We start from the raw sequence: 15506 nt of genomic DNA, 5'->3' as shown, positions 1-15506 counted from the left end.
TGTAGAGCTTATTGTGTCTTGTTTTCTGGTTATTGTTGAATACATTTTAATGCATAAATTGTTAATCCTCTTCTGTACTCAAGGTCAAAAGATGATCCTACCTCTAAAATTCTCTGCATAAAATCTTGGCTGTGTTGAAGACAATGGTTCAATCTTTCATTGATTTCACTGAGGCCAGAATTTTACCCTGAATTTATAAAACTCTGACACTGGAAATTTGCACATTCCATATCTCATACCCAACATTCTAGGGGTTTCTTTTCACCTCTTGGCACAGACTTAAATGCAAAGAGCTCATTAAGGTGATATATCGTTTACCAAATATACTACAGAACCTTTATTAACATACTATGAAATATTTAAAAACTACTGCATTTGTCAGATGTAAAAACAAGTTTTATGTGCTATTTTGGGAGGTTTTTATCATTTGCCTAATGATTTGCAATTGATCTGTCCATGATGAAATCGTGAGGTACTATTGAAATAACCTTGTGACGCCTTGATGGGTCACTCACTATGCTCAGTATGAGAACCACTGAGCTAAACATTTCTGCAGTTCTAGCATGGCTTCCATACAATAGTTTGTAAGTGAGTGTCATGCACATAGGCAGCCTCCGAAGACTTCTGTTTACCTGTCTCATCAATGGGCCTTAGCCCAATTTCAGAGGAATCTCACCTAATGATAAAAATGGAGACGTTCTCGAAGATTGTTTAATCCTCTATTGTTTAATCCTCTGAAAAAGTGGTTGGCTACATGAAGTGAGGCCCTACACTCAACTTGATGGTATTTCTCTCGTTATGTTTTTCTGTAACATCATAATTTGTAAATGCATCATAGCAAAATTTCAGAGAATGTTCTAGACATCAGTGAGCAGAACGCTATTGACTTTGGAGAAAATCAGAAAGGCAAACTGGTGGGGAAAATGGAGACCCTTCAGTTTAGCAAATCCTTCAGTTTTAACAAACTGCATAATTGTCTATAGTTCAGAGAATTAGTTGAGATGGTCATTAACACCTTACACCATAACACTCCCATTTCAGCCCTGTCCATCATCCCAATGGAGATTAAAATGTTCATTAAACCCTGAATGAATTCTTACCCAGACAAAAAGAAACTAAATAATATCAAACATTACAAACTGTACATGCTTTATGTTTCCATATGACCTTGAAATAGAGGGGATAGTGAAGATGGCACAGACCAGAGCTGGGACCAGAGCTGTCCTTACCCATTTTTACCCAAAATTATGCAGTTGTGTAGAAAACCCAAAAATGTGTGGCATCATTGAATCTTAATGTCCACCCATCTACCTTATCCTATCCCTGTAGCTCTGCTTCCTCTGAAGAGGCTGCCATCAGGCATGGGGGCATCCGTTTAATAGTCCTGCATAGGACTCCATAAATCTGAAGGACAGCCCTACCTGGGAACTTGTGAGGAAGGATGGAGGGATGCAAGGAGCCCCTGATATGTGCAATGAATTCATCCAAAAGAAGCAATGAAGTGTGTGATCCTCTATAATTCCACATGGACACTTGCCTATTAAGAACTGAACTGAAACCACCAACTTATTATATTTCTATCATGAAACACTTCAGAAGTGAGGGAAATTAACTTCTTCTAATCTGGTCTGATCTTGATAGGATCCAATAATCTGAAAGATGCTTCCATTGTACTATATGATTTGGATATACTGACTGACATATTACAATGACCAATGTATTCCTGTGAAACTGATGATTGTCCAAGAATACTTAGTAATTATCCTTCTGGGAATGTTCAATATTTTTGTTAAGGACTAAGCTCTTACGCTTATCTGACCATTTAATGTATTCATGTTTAATTTGACATACTATGCTATTTTCACTAATTCAAAAAAAATGACCAATTGTTTCAATGACTTAATACAAACAAGGTCTCTCTCTAAAGGTGTAGTTCTTGTCACAGTACGTATGGTAGTACATTTTCTATTCCAACAGATTGGTAGAGTAGCTGTAATAAGTCAATTATTTGCATTGTACATGAAGGAATATTGCAGCTGAAGATGAAGAATGAAATACTTTACATAAGATAACCATAACCACTGTTTTCTCATGGAATAGTCACGATCTTCTCTCATAGGCAGTACTTTTCTTCTGTTCATGATGGCCAAGTTTAATGAGCACTAATGCAGCTACTCAGTCTGTGGTGTCAGAATGAGCATATGTGTAGAACTTAATGAAGGGTTGAGTAGCATGAAATGGAAATATCCTTCTTGCATATCTTGGATGTTATCAGTTATGTCTGGAACAACAACCAAAGCCATAATTAGAGTGGCATGTTTAATTAGACCCTAAAATGCGCATCACTAATCCATGATTTTATAACAAAGTGTGACTCAGTTCACAGGGAGATTACTATTACTTTATTTTAATTGTGGAAGACAGTTCTAAAATGCAATTAATTAAAAAGAAAAAATAAGCTTGCTTGCTATTTGGACATAATCTTAGAACAGGCTGTTTCATGAGAAATATGTTAATTGTGGGCCCCATTCATACCATTTCATTTTACAGGGCCATACACCAAAATTAAATGCTAGCACTAAAATAAAGGTACCAATATGCTGCTTTGTTTGCATTTATAGTCAAGAATACAGACTGCTATCCCATTTCATTTACAGTGGACCTTCTTGTATCAAGTGTCTGCCTGGTTGGGCATAATATTGATTTTAGAGGAACCTGAAACATGTGTTTTGCACAAGACATTCAAGAGGTTTTTTGAATAAACAGAATCATTCAGAGCCTAATTAGTCACCTGTTTTGGGTAGGCACAGATGTGAACATGTTTGACACTGATTTTCGTCTGAGAAAGCATTGGCAGAGTTGCATTTCGTGTCTGCAAGGGCTGTGATTGATCATTTATTTCATGTATAGTATGTAAGTGACACTGTTGTCATTGCCTCAGATAGGCATTGCACTGTCAATCTGCAGAGAGCTAAGACTCTTAGGTTTCTATACATGGGCAGAGGATGAACCTAGGACTGGGGGACACAAGCTCCCAGCCCTGCCCCTTCTGTCTGAGGATCTGTCTCTGCCACTCAGGGCCCCCTTGAGAGACAAGTACCCCCTCTTAGGGGCAGGCTATAGACCACCAGGAAGCACATGGCTCAGCCTTCCTCCAGGAGCTTGGGGAGAGAGGGCAGGTGACACATGGCCTGAGCTTTCCCCAGAGGGTAGGCATTGCAGTGGGTGCCCCCGCCCCCAGAATGTGGGTAAAACCCACCTATAGCCTTTGCTTCCTAGGCCCAAAGCTGGGCCTGTTGCTCCCAGCAGCACCCCCACAAGGCAATACTGCCTGCACTTAGCTGCCCTTTCTGTAGGCAGAGCAACACCAGGGCAGTGTGGGTAGCCAAGGTACAGCCTCCCTGGGAAGGCACAAGACCCTCTGCAATGCACAGCATTTCCACCCAGATGGGTCCATCCCCCCTTTACCCCAGGAATGCCCTGCCTCTTCCTGCCCCCACCCCCGCTCCCACTCCACCTCTTCCTCTGCCTCTTCCCACTCCTGCTCCACCCCTTCCTCAAAGCCTCCGGCCCTTCTTCTCTTGAGTGACGTGTTACCAGATTTGCCCAATACTCTGGGGGATGCTCATTTATCAGGGTTACTCTTATGGGACTGGGGAAAGGTTAACAATTCTATCAGTGTGCTGCTTGTGCTTACTTGTGCTCTCATATGGAGCTGAATTCTCCCTGCTGCCAATTCCCCCTCCCACTGGAGCTCTCCTGCAGGGAGGAGGTTCCTCAGGATGGGGTTCTTACCACTTTGGCACACACAGGCACTCACTTTGACACACACAGGCACTCACACCCACTAACAGAGCACGCCTGAAAGGACTGGGTAATCAGCACTCACAAGCTGACCCCTCATATGTCCCTGGACTCAGCTGGCTGGGTTTCACAACAATGCCACACTGCACCCTCATGTGCCTTTGGACTCCATGGGCTGGATTAAACAGCACTTTAAGCTGCCATCCTCATAAGCCCCCAGGTTCAGCACCCCTTACCCCCACTTTCACACCACAGTCATTCACTAGTAAACCACACGATGAGCAAACCCCACAGGATTTTGGGCACTACAGGGATCTTTTGCTTGGGTACAAGAAGCGTTGTTGCAGAGCGAATGGGTAAGCCAAAACAACACCCCTTAAGGAAGAGTGAGCAAAAGAGAAAGAAAGAGAGAGAAGCAACCAGCTTAACAATGAAAGTGATTTATTTCTGAGTAGTGAATAGATATCAAACAGTTACAATATTAAATCTAACAATTACAATATTAAATCTAAATTGAAACTGATTACACATGTTAGGTAACCATATAACAGTTTACATAGGGCAGGATCAGGAGGCTATGCTTAGAGAGATAGTTGATGAGAGAGAGAGAGAGAGAGGGAGAGAGAGACCTCACCACTCCACGGAGCTTGCACTGATCGGTGTTCCCAGATGACGATGGTAGCCGGGGGTCCAGAGGGCAGGAGACAAACAGAACAGAGCCCCCAGCACAATCAGACAGGAGATGAAGAAGTCTCAATGGAACTGATGCAGTTTAAGTCCAGGTATCAGAACAGTTTTTCTTGGTGTTTTTATAGGGGTAGTTCAAAGAGAAAGAGGAGAGATAATAGAGACTGATCACCCCTGGTTATGGGTGATGTTACTTGAAGGAGCTCACAATGCAACTAGGCAGTTTTAGTATTTTAGATGTCAATAGGATCGTTACTAGAATTGGTCTGATAATGACTAATTTGGGTATGAGCAGACCTGGGTTCATTAGCATCTGGAGCAGGGATTTCCCATCAGGCAGTGCTTCTCTGCTTTCGGTATCCCATAGTTCACTGCGGTTCCTGCCTTGGAAGAGCTGCTCTCCATTCTGTATACTAATGAGATGTCCCTCTGTTCCATCTTTAATGCAAATGATGCTGGAGTGTTTCCTTAATTGCATCACCCTTGTCTGAAGCAGTTTAGGTGTCTTCCCCGGCCTTTTCATTGCTTTGTCTGATTCCAGCAAAGGCTTGGGGGGAGGGGAGGGGGAAAGATGGTTTTCCATGAATGTCACTCCCTGGCTCCCAAAAGCACAGGGCTGGTAGGTAACAGACACAGGAGGTGGAGTGAGACCAATGGCACTGCCACCAGTATCCATACTGCCCAGGCCCCAAGTCCCCCTGAGCATGGGGCTCAGGGTGACCACCCTGAACCATTCAATGGATGGGACAGCTCTGCAGCCACAGATGAGGCTGGCTGCAAACCCATATACATACCTCAACTGAGGTGCAGGGTGAGCGGTTCCAGGTGTCTTCTGTCACTCCCACAGCCTGGTGCGGCAGCCAGGCTCTGTCTCCGCCTGTGTGTGTGCATGGGGGCACTAGCCATGTTCCTCCCAGGCATGTGGAGGCAGCGGGGCAGCCGAGATTGGGAAGGAGCTGGGACACTCTCAGCTCTATCACTAGCTGCCCTGCCTGGCCAGAGCTCCCAGGTGGGTTGACTCGGATGCTCACCCTACTCCAGCCCTGCATAGTGGGCCACCACCAACCTATGCCAGGAGCACAGTCACCCTCTGGGGAGCTGTGCCCTGCTGTAAGGCAGAAGGAAGGGACATAGCTGACACATCTCTTGCCTGGGGAAAGCCACGTCCAGAGGCAACACTGCAAGCCAAGGTTTCAAACTTGGGTTACTTGAGTTTGGCACCTCTAGAATGCCAGTGTCCCTAGGCACATCCAACAAGCTGTGATTTGAGTATCCAAAACAAGGCTGAGCAATTGGCTTGGCTGTAGCTGCACTCTCAGGCAGCTCCAGGTCAGCAAGGACAAAAGCAGGCAGGGCATTGGAGGGGGTCGGGGTGGGGAGGAGCGGCTAGCGTGTGGGAGGCCAACATCCTAGCTTGCCAGCAGAGCTGCCTGGCTGTGCCCACGTGACCACAGCTTTTTTTGACCTGCACTCCCAAGTGGTTTCCAAGTGGATTTGAGGAGGGAAGAGCAGCAAGCAATGGGGCGAGGGGAGGAGAGGAACAAGAGGGGCAGAGTTTCAAAGGACCAAGTGGAGCAGGCAGGTGCAGGGCCTCAGAGAAGAGTTCAGGGGAAAGATATGGCTTTTAGACATGAGAGAGTTGGCCACGCCAGGCCTGGATGGGGAACATTGGACCACAAACTTCTGAGGTGTCTTCCCAGCTAGTACTTGTTGCAGAAAGGCAGGCAGCTGGGACCTCCATAGTTCTGGGGCTGAAAGACCAGTTCCACATAGCCACAAACATTGCCTTGTCAAGCTCGGTATAAATCAGTACCTACTCTCCATGGTTAATGTACCCTCTTACCAGGACGTTAGCTGCGGTATGGAATACAATGAGCAGTCTCAAACCTCTGGCTCCTGACCCAGCCATGATCTTCCTGCTCCCACAAACCCTGGAACTCTCAATGCATGGAAAGACTCTTCCACAAACCAGAGGAAGAGATGATACCGCTTAAGTGCAATACACACTCGCGTGCACTCCTGCCAATTTAATGTTACTTCTGCTTTTTTTCAGCTTTCTGTTTTTTTGTTTTGTTTTGATTTTGCAAGCATGACATGGCCTGTGGTTCTTAAATGGTAAATATGCTAAAATAGCTATTTTGGACCGGAGTTCTGGAAAAGACTAGTAATGAATGTTTTGAATAAGAGTGTTCATCATTTCCATTCCACTAGAAACCTCTGCTCTCCCAGAATATTACTTTACACATTCTTTATTTGAGGTTAAGCCCTACAGTGATCTAACTAAAACTGAATCCGTTAGTCATATTGGAATCTAGTTTTCTTTGTGGACAATTTTGGTTTGTGTTTGACCTGTTCCCTTGTGTGAGAGAAATAAAGACATTCAAATTTGTACATTCATGGCATAGAAACAGAGAAGTTAGAGTATTTTATGGTTTTAATTTTTCAGAAAGCCTGAAACAACACACTATTTTATTTCTTAAAATCCAGAACTTTTAACACATAATAACCAAAACCAGAGAGTAAATGCGGGCAGCTTCCTTAGGCAGAAATGTACAACTCACCCACTTTGCTCTAGGTAGGCTCTGTACAGACTCGGATCATATGCCCTCTAGCCTGCAAACAGGACCAGATAATTTGAAAGGGTAACTTATAATTTTAACACAGTTTTCATTACACCAAAAAATAAAGTCCAGAGCTTGTGCAAAGTATGGTCTGGATGTCCCTGGAGCCCTCTAATGTTATCTCAGAACTGATATAGTCAGTCAGGGTGACAGTTTTTCTTATGCTGCCCCAGCAATGTGCCCTAGCACTGATTTGAACGGTCTGGGGAGCTAAGATCAGCTGTTTCCCATCCACTTGTTGGCCTCCCTTCAGAAAGTATTAAAATGAGAGGTGGTTAGTGCCAGTTATGGTGATGGCTTTGGTGATGTGTGCAAGCTTAATGCTCATAGATGGAAGCACTGAGAGGTGGAAAGAAGAGGAAAGATATCTCTGTCATAAGCCAGAGCCATAACAGAATCTTGGAACCAATTAATCACTTGTGTTCAAAATGAAAATACATTTGGCAAGGTGCACCTCTGGTCCACCAATTAGTTTAAAAAAGTATTTTATAATTTTGGTAGATTGTGGCCCTAGGCATTCAGGAATGTGCATGGGCTTTGTCCAGGATGCTTTCCCTGAGTACAACTTTTGTCAAGCAATGGGAGAAAGTCGGTAGAGTCATGGCTGGATGCATAGTGGGATTGGGGTTTGGGAAGCAAGCTGCAATCCAAAAGGAATCTTGTACAGTATTCCTAACTGCACTAAAACAAATGGGATTGCTTGAGCTTTGCAATTCAGAAGTGCCTTATCTTCTAGATAAAACAATGAGGCATTGAGTAGTTTCTCTCTCTCTCTCTCTTTACTAGAACTCTACTATGCCAAAATGATTAAAGATTAATTTTGTTTTTGCTACAAGTATTAATGGTCATAAAATGTAAGATTATAATGCAATCTTAGTAACCAATGTAGTTTAATTGTAGTATCTCCAACCTGGCCTACCAAATTAGACTGATATAACTGACTTACATTTTCTTTTGACTTTATTTGAAATGTTCTCTAGATTAAATTACAGATCACTGCAGAATTGAGAAGCATGTGTCAGGTTATGTGATCCCATATGCAATTCATTTCAATGGAAAGGGTCCAAAAAGTAATACTGATTAGAGACAGACTTTTGGATCTGAGCATTCTATTTTATTCCCTGAGATAAGCAAAAATGACATGTGGAGTTAGAAACATTTTCAACTAAACTGGAAATGTTTTTAAAGTCATCCAGTCTGTGGTGAGAAATATCTAAAGGATTGTGTCAGTGCAGAGAGCTAACCTTAACTTTTGGATTATAAAACCGAAACCCTCATGGGGTTTGAACTTGCCACAATTGTAGGAGGTTTGGTAAGATACAGCATAGTATTGCCTTATGCTACTATACAGAGAAATGCAAGAGCACTATTTACCAGGAAGGCTACAGATGGATTCTGCTACAGTAAGTACATGCCACCAAAACCTGCATGCCAAGTTCTGACCATTCTTGAGAACAAAATCTTATAGGTGCGGTCTTGTCTTAGAATTGGGAGCCAGGAACTCTTCAGTTTATTCCAGGCCCACTGACTGGGGGGTGGGGGTAGGGGAAAGATAGCAACTGCTCCAGGGCCCGTGAGTCAAAAGAGCCTGGGGCTTCCAGCTGCCACCACAGCCCAGGACTCTAAATTGCTGCCAAAGCCCGGGATGGTGCAGTCTAGGCAGCATTGAGGGCTCACTGATTCTAGGCCTGCCCCTTCTGCTCGAGGCCTCACCACTTCCAGGGGGCCCAGGGGCACCCCTTCTTGTCCAGGGGCCCAGAAATTCGGTTGGCCCCCCTCAGGTGTGTGTTACTTTAGATACTTCCATATCTGGTGCTTCACATCTAGTGTAGATAATATATAATTTTCTAGAGCAGCCTACGCACTGTACTCCGCACAGTTGAACATCATCTCTGCATCTAAAGTAAGCCTAGAGATCAATTATTTCATTGGTCCTATTCATGAAAATATATTGCAAAGACTTTTGGCACTTAATCTGCCCTTCATGAAGCCTGCCAGATCAGTTAACTCAATTTGGGGGATGGCTCTTCTGACCTGTAGGCTGGAGCTTTGACAAAGAATTTTTAATAAAAAACAAGTAAAGAAAGATGCAGGAGGCCTGTTGTCCGAAGAGGTTAGCAGCAATTTAAAACAATAAAGCAAGTTGTGTAGAGACAGTGATATGTTCTCCAAAAGGATTATAATGGGACTTGGGAGAAAAGTGATGGCAGTATCAGAAATGGAGCAAAGATCAAGTGGACAGACACTGTTTAGAAAAAGAGCTAATGTGTTTGCAAAGATGCCCTGCAATAAGTTGAAGAGGGAAACTGGGCTAGAGATTGTTTCAGGAATAGATGGATAACATTGTTCAAAGGTTTCAGCCCATATCCCTGAACAGATGAATGTGTCATATGGTGTCGCTAATACAGTTTTCATAACCATAATGGCATGGAAAAAGATATAAGAAACTGCTCACAATGATGCCCAGATTGGTGCATGTTTCCTTGGATAACCTTCAGGATTCTTTCTGCCTTAACATTATTGTAGGCTGTAGGATTGCCATCATGTTCTGCAGGCTGCATTAAACAAAATCCAGGTCTTTATGGCTTGATTGCATATTCTCAGAGTCTGTTAATTGACAGAATATAGTTCCAGATTCTGGACTGCCAAGAAGTGCTTGGACTCCTGGAGTGAGCAAATTCCTAGCCGGAAAGAATGAATGGCAAGTTGACAAGTGAAAATTGCTTGTGTGTGTGTGTGTGTGTGTGTGTGTGTGTGTGTGTGTGTGTGTGTTAACCTTGCCACAAATATAATTTTTTTTTCTTTGGCTTGTTCTACAGTTGGAATTAACTCTCTTCTCAGTCATGTCCTCAGCCAGATGGCCTGCTGTCCAGTCTGAACTAATCTCTAGCTGGAGTTACCTACCATTGGACTTTCTGAGCTGTGTAAAGCAATTTACTGATGAAAAGTGTTATATAAGACCTAGATATTATTTTATCTCTTCTACAATGAATGAAAATGGCCGTTGCTTTTACTCTTTGGGGCTACCTTAGGTTTTATTACTGTCATACACTAATAGATCTTATGATAGTGGATGATCCAGTATAATGAAGGTTGGCTCCTCTACATCTTGTCTGGCTCCGCCTCTGATGTACATCCAGTCCCCATCCCCAATATATTCCTCCTCCTCGTGCAGGGGAGAGCTAAGGGAGAGTGGGTCAGTACTCTACAAAGTCCCTCACCAAAGGCTGTTAAGATAAGTAAACTGTCATGGGATAGATGAAAGGTCCTCTCATGGATTGGTAATTGGTTAAAAGGAAACAAAAGGGTAAAAATAAATGGCCAGCTCTCAGAATGGAGAGATCTGTACTTGGATCAGTACTATACAAAATATTTGTAAATGATCTGGAGAAAGGAATAAACGGTGAGATGGCAAAATTTGCAGATGATACAAAACTACTCAAGATAGTTAAGTCCCAAGCAAACTGCAAAGAGTTACAAAGTGACAACTTAAAACTGGGTGATTGGACTACAAAATGGCAGATTAAATTCAGTTTTGATAAATGTGAGGTAATGCACGTTGGAAAACATCCCAGCTGTACATATAAAATGATGGGGTCTAAATTAGGTGTTACCACTGAAGAAATTGATCTTGGACTCACTGTGGATTGTTTTCTGAAAATATCCACTCAATGTGTAGCAGCAGTCAAAAAAGCAAACAGGATGTTGGGCATCCTTAGAAAAAGGATAATAAGAAGACAGAAAATATCAATAAACCCATAGTATGTCCAAATCTTGAATACTTCTTGCAGATGTGATCACCTCATCTCAAAAAAGATATGTTGGCACTGGAAAAAGTTCAGAAAAGGGCAACAAAAATGATTAGGGGTATGGAATGGCTGCCATATGAAGAGAGATTAATAGAACTGGGACTTTTCATCTTGGAAGAGATGACTGGGGAAGGGCGATAGAGATCTATAAAATCATGACTGGTGTTGAGAAAGTAAATAAGGAAAATTATTTACTTATTCCCATGACACAAGAACTAGGGGTCATTACATGAAATTAATAGGCAGCACATTTAAACCAAACAAAAAGAAGTATTTCTTCACACATAGTCAGCCTGTGAAATTCTTTGCCAGGGGATATTGGGAATTCAAAAAAGCAGAATTCAAAAAAGAACTATATAAATTCACGTAGGATAGGTCCACCAGTGATTATTAACCAACTTGGACAGGAATGGTGTTCCTTGCTTCTGATCTGGGAATGGGTAAAAGGGGATGGATCATTTGATGATTACTTGTTCTGCTCATTCCCTCTGAAGCACCTGGCATTGGACATTGTTGGAAGACAAGATACTGGGTTCAATGGACCTTTGGTCTGATCTTGTATGGCTGTTGTTATGTTCTAATCCCATAGATTACCATGCGGGTGAAGTAATATCTTTTAAAACAGTATGTTTCAAACCTGTTTTGGAAGTATCAACTGTAGAGGTGAATGGGTAATCCAACCTTCATAACCGTTCTCTATGCAGACTGCAAACAGGGGTACTATGTTATGGGAGGGGATGTTTGTTATGGACACCTGTCCACTAGAAATTAAACTGAGCACACAAAGTCATTTCACAGAGGTCACTGAAAACCAGTTGTAGATTAACATTTTATGTCAATACCAACTTAGGCTGGATTTTTTAATGGCTATTATGGAAATTAAAGACTCCATAATCCCATTATGAAAATTCAAACTAACCTATCTTCCAAATACTTTGCTTATAATCTGATCAAATCCTCCCTCTTCATCATTGAGATAGACAAGGTAAACCCCTCTGAATTTGTTGAGAAGATGAAAGAGAAGTAAACAGTAAGTCTACGTCTACACTGGCGCGTTCTTGCGCGAGAACAACTGTTCTCGCGCAAAAACTTGCTGCCTGTCTACACTGCATGCGTGTTCTTGCGCAAGTAAATCTACAGTAGAGCATCTGAAATCAGGGCTTCTTGCGCAAGAGCTCTGGCGCTCCCTCTCAGGAAGAAGCCATCTTGCGCAAGTGTTCTTGCACAAGAGGCCAGTGTAGACAGGCAGCCAAGAGTTTTTGCGCAAGAACCAGCCAAATGGAAAAAAACCCTCCATGACCCCCATGCCTGTTGGCAGAATGCTGACATTTTCTGCCGCATGGCCCAGGCGCTCTACCACCAGGGACATCCAGCCCGGACCCTTGAATAGGTCGGGCTAGGGTGAAGGAGCCCCCACTATGACCTGCTCCATGCCATCCTTGGGGAGACAGAAACTGAAGGCCCCTCGGTGCCTGTGGACACCAGCATGCGGCCCCCCGTCATCAGGCCAGTTGAGGCAGAGGAAGAGGCAGAGCTGCCCACCGGGTTGGAGGAGGAGGACGATGACCAGGGCAGCAGCGTCACAGTGCAGACTGAGATGGTGCCAAGCAGCCAGGATGTCTCCCGGGCTTCGTCGGAGGCCGGAGAAGGATTCTCTGGTGAGTGTTGTGCTTTTCACTCACAAGGGCCGGGGGAGCCAGGTGCCCAGGGGTGAGGGGGAGGGAGCGTCACTTAGGCTGTGTACCAGTATGCAGCACATGCAACATCGTGCAGCCTGACTGTGCGGCATGTGGACGCGGCAGGCAGCTGCAGGGCATGCCTGGGACTGTGCTGCTCGCACACACCCGGACTGGGGAGGCAGGGGGATGCCGGCTGGAAGCAGCCAAGGCCCCAAAGAGCTCAAGCCAGACCCCACACCTCCCGAAGGATGCCGCACACAGACAGTGCTGGGAAAACCGCAGCGAGCCAGCCCTGTGAGCACAGCCCCCACTGAGTCCCTCGCCTGCTCCTGGCCCCTAGGCTGGGCCCCAAGGGAAGTCCCTCACTGCAGCCATGCGCTTCCCTGGGCTACTTGTGTGAGGGCTAGCTAGAGCGGGAGAGGGGAAGTGATCGGCCTGGCCCTAGGGCCACTTGAGTTTTGCTGCAAGGACGGTACACTCCCCAGTCACCCCTGGCTCTGTCTCCGAGGACATCACTTGACAGGGGTCCGAGAGCCCAGACCTTGTCTCCCATCCATGCTCTCATGCAATGTGGGGATTTATCTTGCTCCTCTTCAAACTCTGTTGAATAGTCCTAAGCCTTCGCAGCCTCCTGGCAAGGAGTTCCACAGGTTAACACAAAACATGCCAAGGGGCCAGGACACAGACAAGGGGTTACAATCCATGGAGGATCACTTTACTCCAGGGGGGAGTCCTGTATGAAAACATACACACACGGGGGGAAGTGAGTGGGCCCAAGCCACAGTACTGTGTTGTCACCTGGGCTCAGGATGGAGGGCATGGGGCGCAGGGACAGTGTGGGCAGGTCTGCCTGACCGACCCACCATTTCCTCTGTTCCCTGTAGCTGGACCATCCAGGAGCAAGGGACCCTCCAGCCCTGCGGCGGCAGCAGCACCCCCAACGATCTAGGCACCAGCCCGGAGGGTCAGGCAGCAGGACCAACTGCTCCTTCACCACATATGGGCCATCGAGCGCATTGAGGCGGCCATCACTAGGAAGACTGACGCCGACCTGGAGTGACGCCAGCATGCATGGGGGCAGTTTTTGCACCGGTGTGACCGCATGTGTGATGCAATCACGACTCTGACATCGCACATCAGGCAAGCCATGCACTATGGCATGGCATTGCCTCATGCATCTGCCCTCCCTGCCATGCACATGCCCCCTTCTGCTGCCCCTCCAGCCGTCACTTCTGCTACCGCCCTGCCCCCACCTGCTGCACCCCGTCCTGCCCATCACTCCATGCTACCTGCCCCAATGCAGCCTGAAGGCCATCCAGGACTCCGCTCCCGCAGAGGCACTGGCAGGAGCCACCTCTTCCACCAGTAGCTTCCCCTCCCAGTTCAGAGCCCCCTCCCACTGTCCACCCTTCTCCCCCATTGTAAATAAAAATAAAAGTTTTATGGTTGTTTGAAAAAAAAAAACTGTTTTGTTTATTGGGAGGTGAGGGGAGTGGAGGAGGGAAGGGTTGGGGATGGGAGGAAGACGTAACTGGAAGACAGAAGCAACCCTACTGTGGGGCCTGGGAGAACATCTTCTTCAGGGCCTCCCCGATGCACACTCCATCATGGTGTGCCTGGCAGATGGCAGCTGTGCGGGGCTGTTCGAATGCCTGGCCCTCTGCTGCATCCACACCGGGAGGAAGACCTCCCTCTTCTGCTCCACTATGTTGTGGAGCACACAACACGCAGCCACTACTTCTGGAAGGTTCTGCTCACCCATCTTGAGACAGGTGAGCAGACAACGAAAGGCAAAGTCAGCTTGGTTGCAGGATCGGTTGAGGCGATCGTTGAAACATGCCCGGTCAGGGTCTGTCCATCCTGTGTACAGCCACATCAACCAGGGCATCGGGGGTAGGCCGCATCCCGCACAACACAAATTGGTATGGGCACATCCCCAATAGTAAAGTCTCACTGGGGGAAGAAAGTGCCCGTCTCCAGCCTGCGAAACAGGCCGGAGTTTCTTAAGATGTGGGCGTCATGTGCTCTGCCGGACCACCCCACATAAATGTCAGTGAAGCAGCCATGATGGTCCACGAGGGCCTGGAGCATGACAGAGAAGTACCCCTTGCAATTTATGAACTGGGCCGCTTAATGTCCAGGGCACTGACAGGGATGTGGGTCGCATCCAGGGCTCCCCCGCAGTTGGGGAACCCCAGGGCAGCGAAGCCGGCCACTGTTGTGTCCACGTCCCGAAGGTGGATGACTCACTGAAGCAGGATGTCGTTGATGGCATGGATGACCTGCAGAAGGGTGCACAGAAACACAGGGAATGCACCAAATGAGGCAGGGTGAGTGCATGATCCTTTGGGGGGGTGCCTGCCCCCCTATGATGCCCTCTGTCCCCAAACACACCAGGGCCCTCTTGCCCCACAGGCCCCCCCCCCCATACCAGCAGGCCTGTGTGAGGGAGGGATGGCACAAACCCCTGGGTGACAGGGAGTCCCCCACTCTCCCAGCCGTGAGTCTTCCCTTCCCCCGGCAGGGAGTGCAGCACCCACCCCAGGACGTACCTGCATCACAATGGAACCAATGGTGGACCTGCCCACCCCGAACTGGTGTGCCACCGAGTGGTAGATGTCCGGGGTGGCCAGCTTCCATATGGCAGGGGCGACCCTCTTGTTCACAGGGATTGCAGCCCACAGCCAGGTGGTGCGTCTCTGGAGTGCAGGGGCGAGCCAGGCACACAGCTCCAGGAACGTTTGCTTTTGCATCTGAAAGTTCTGGAGCCATTGCTAGTCGTCCCATTGCCCCAGGACCAGCTAGTCCCACAGTCGGTACTGGTGTCCAGTTTCTACACATGCCTCTCCACGGTGGGGTGGGGATGCTCCAGGGCCGCCAGAGCATCCGTGAGGAGAGAGTCCAGC

The sequence above is a fragment of the Pelodiscus sinensis genome, chromosome 4 (genome assembly GCF_052426305.1).
Source record: "Pelodiscus sinensis isolate ZL-2025 chromosome 4, ASM5242630v1, whole genome shotgun sequence".
NCBI classification, from domain to species: domain Eukaryota; kingdom Metazoa; phylum Chordata; order Testudines; family Trionychidae; genus Pelodiscus; species Pelodiscus sinensis.
This window is presented reverse-complemented; position numbering follows the sequence as displayed.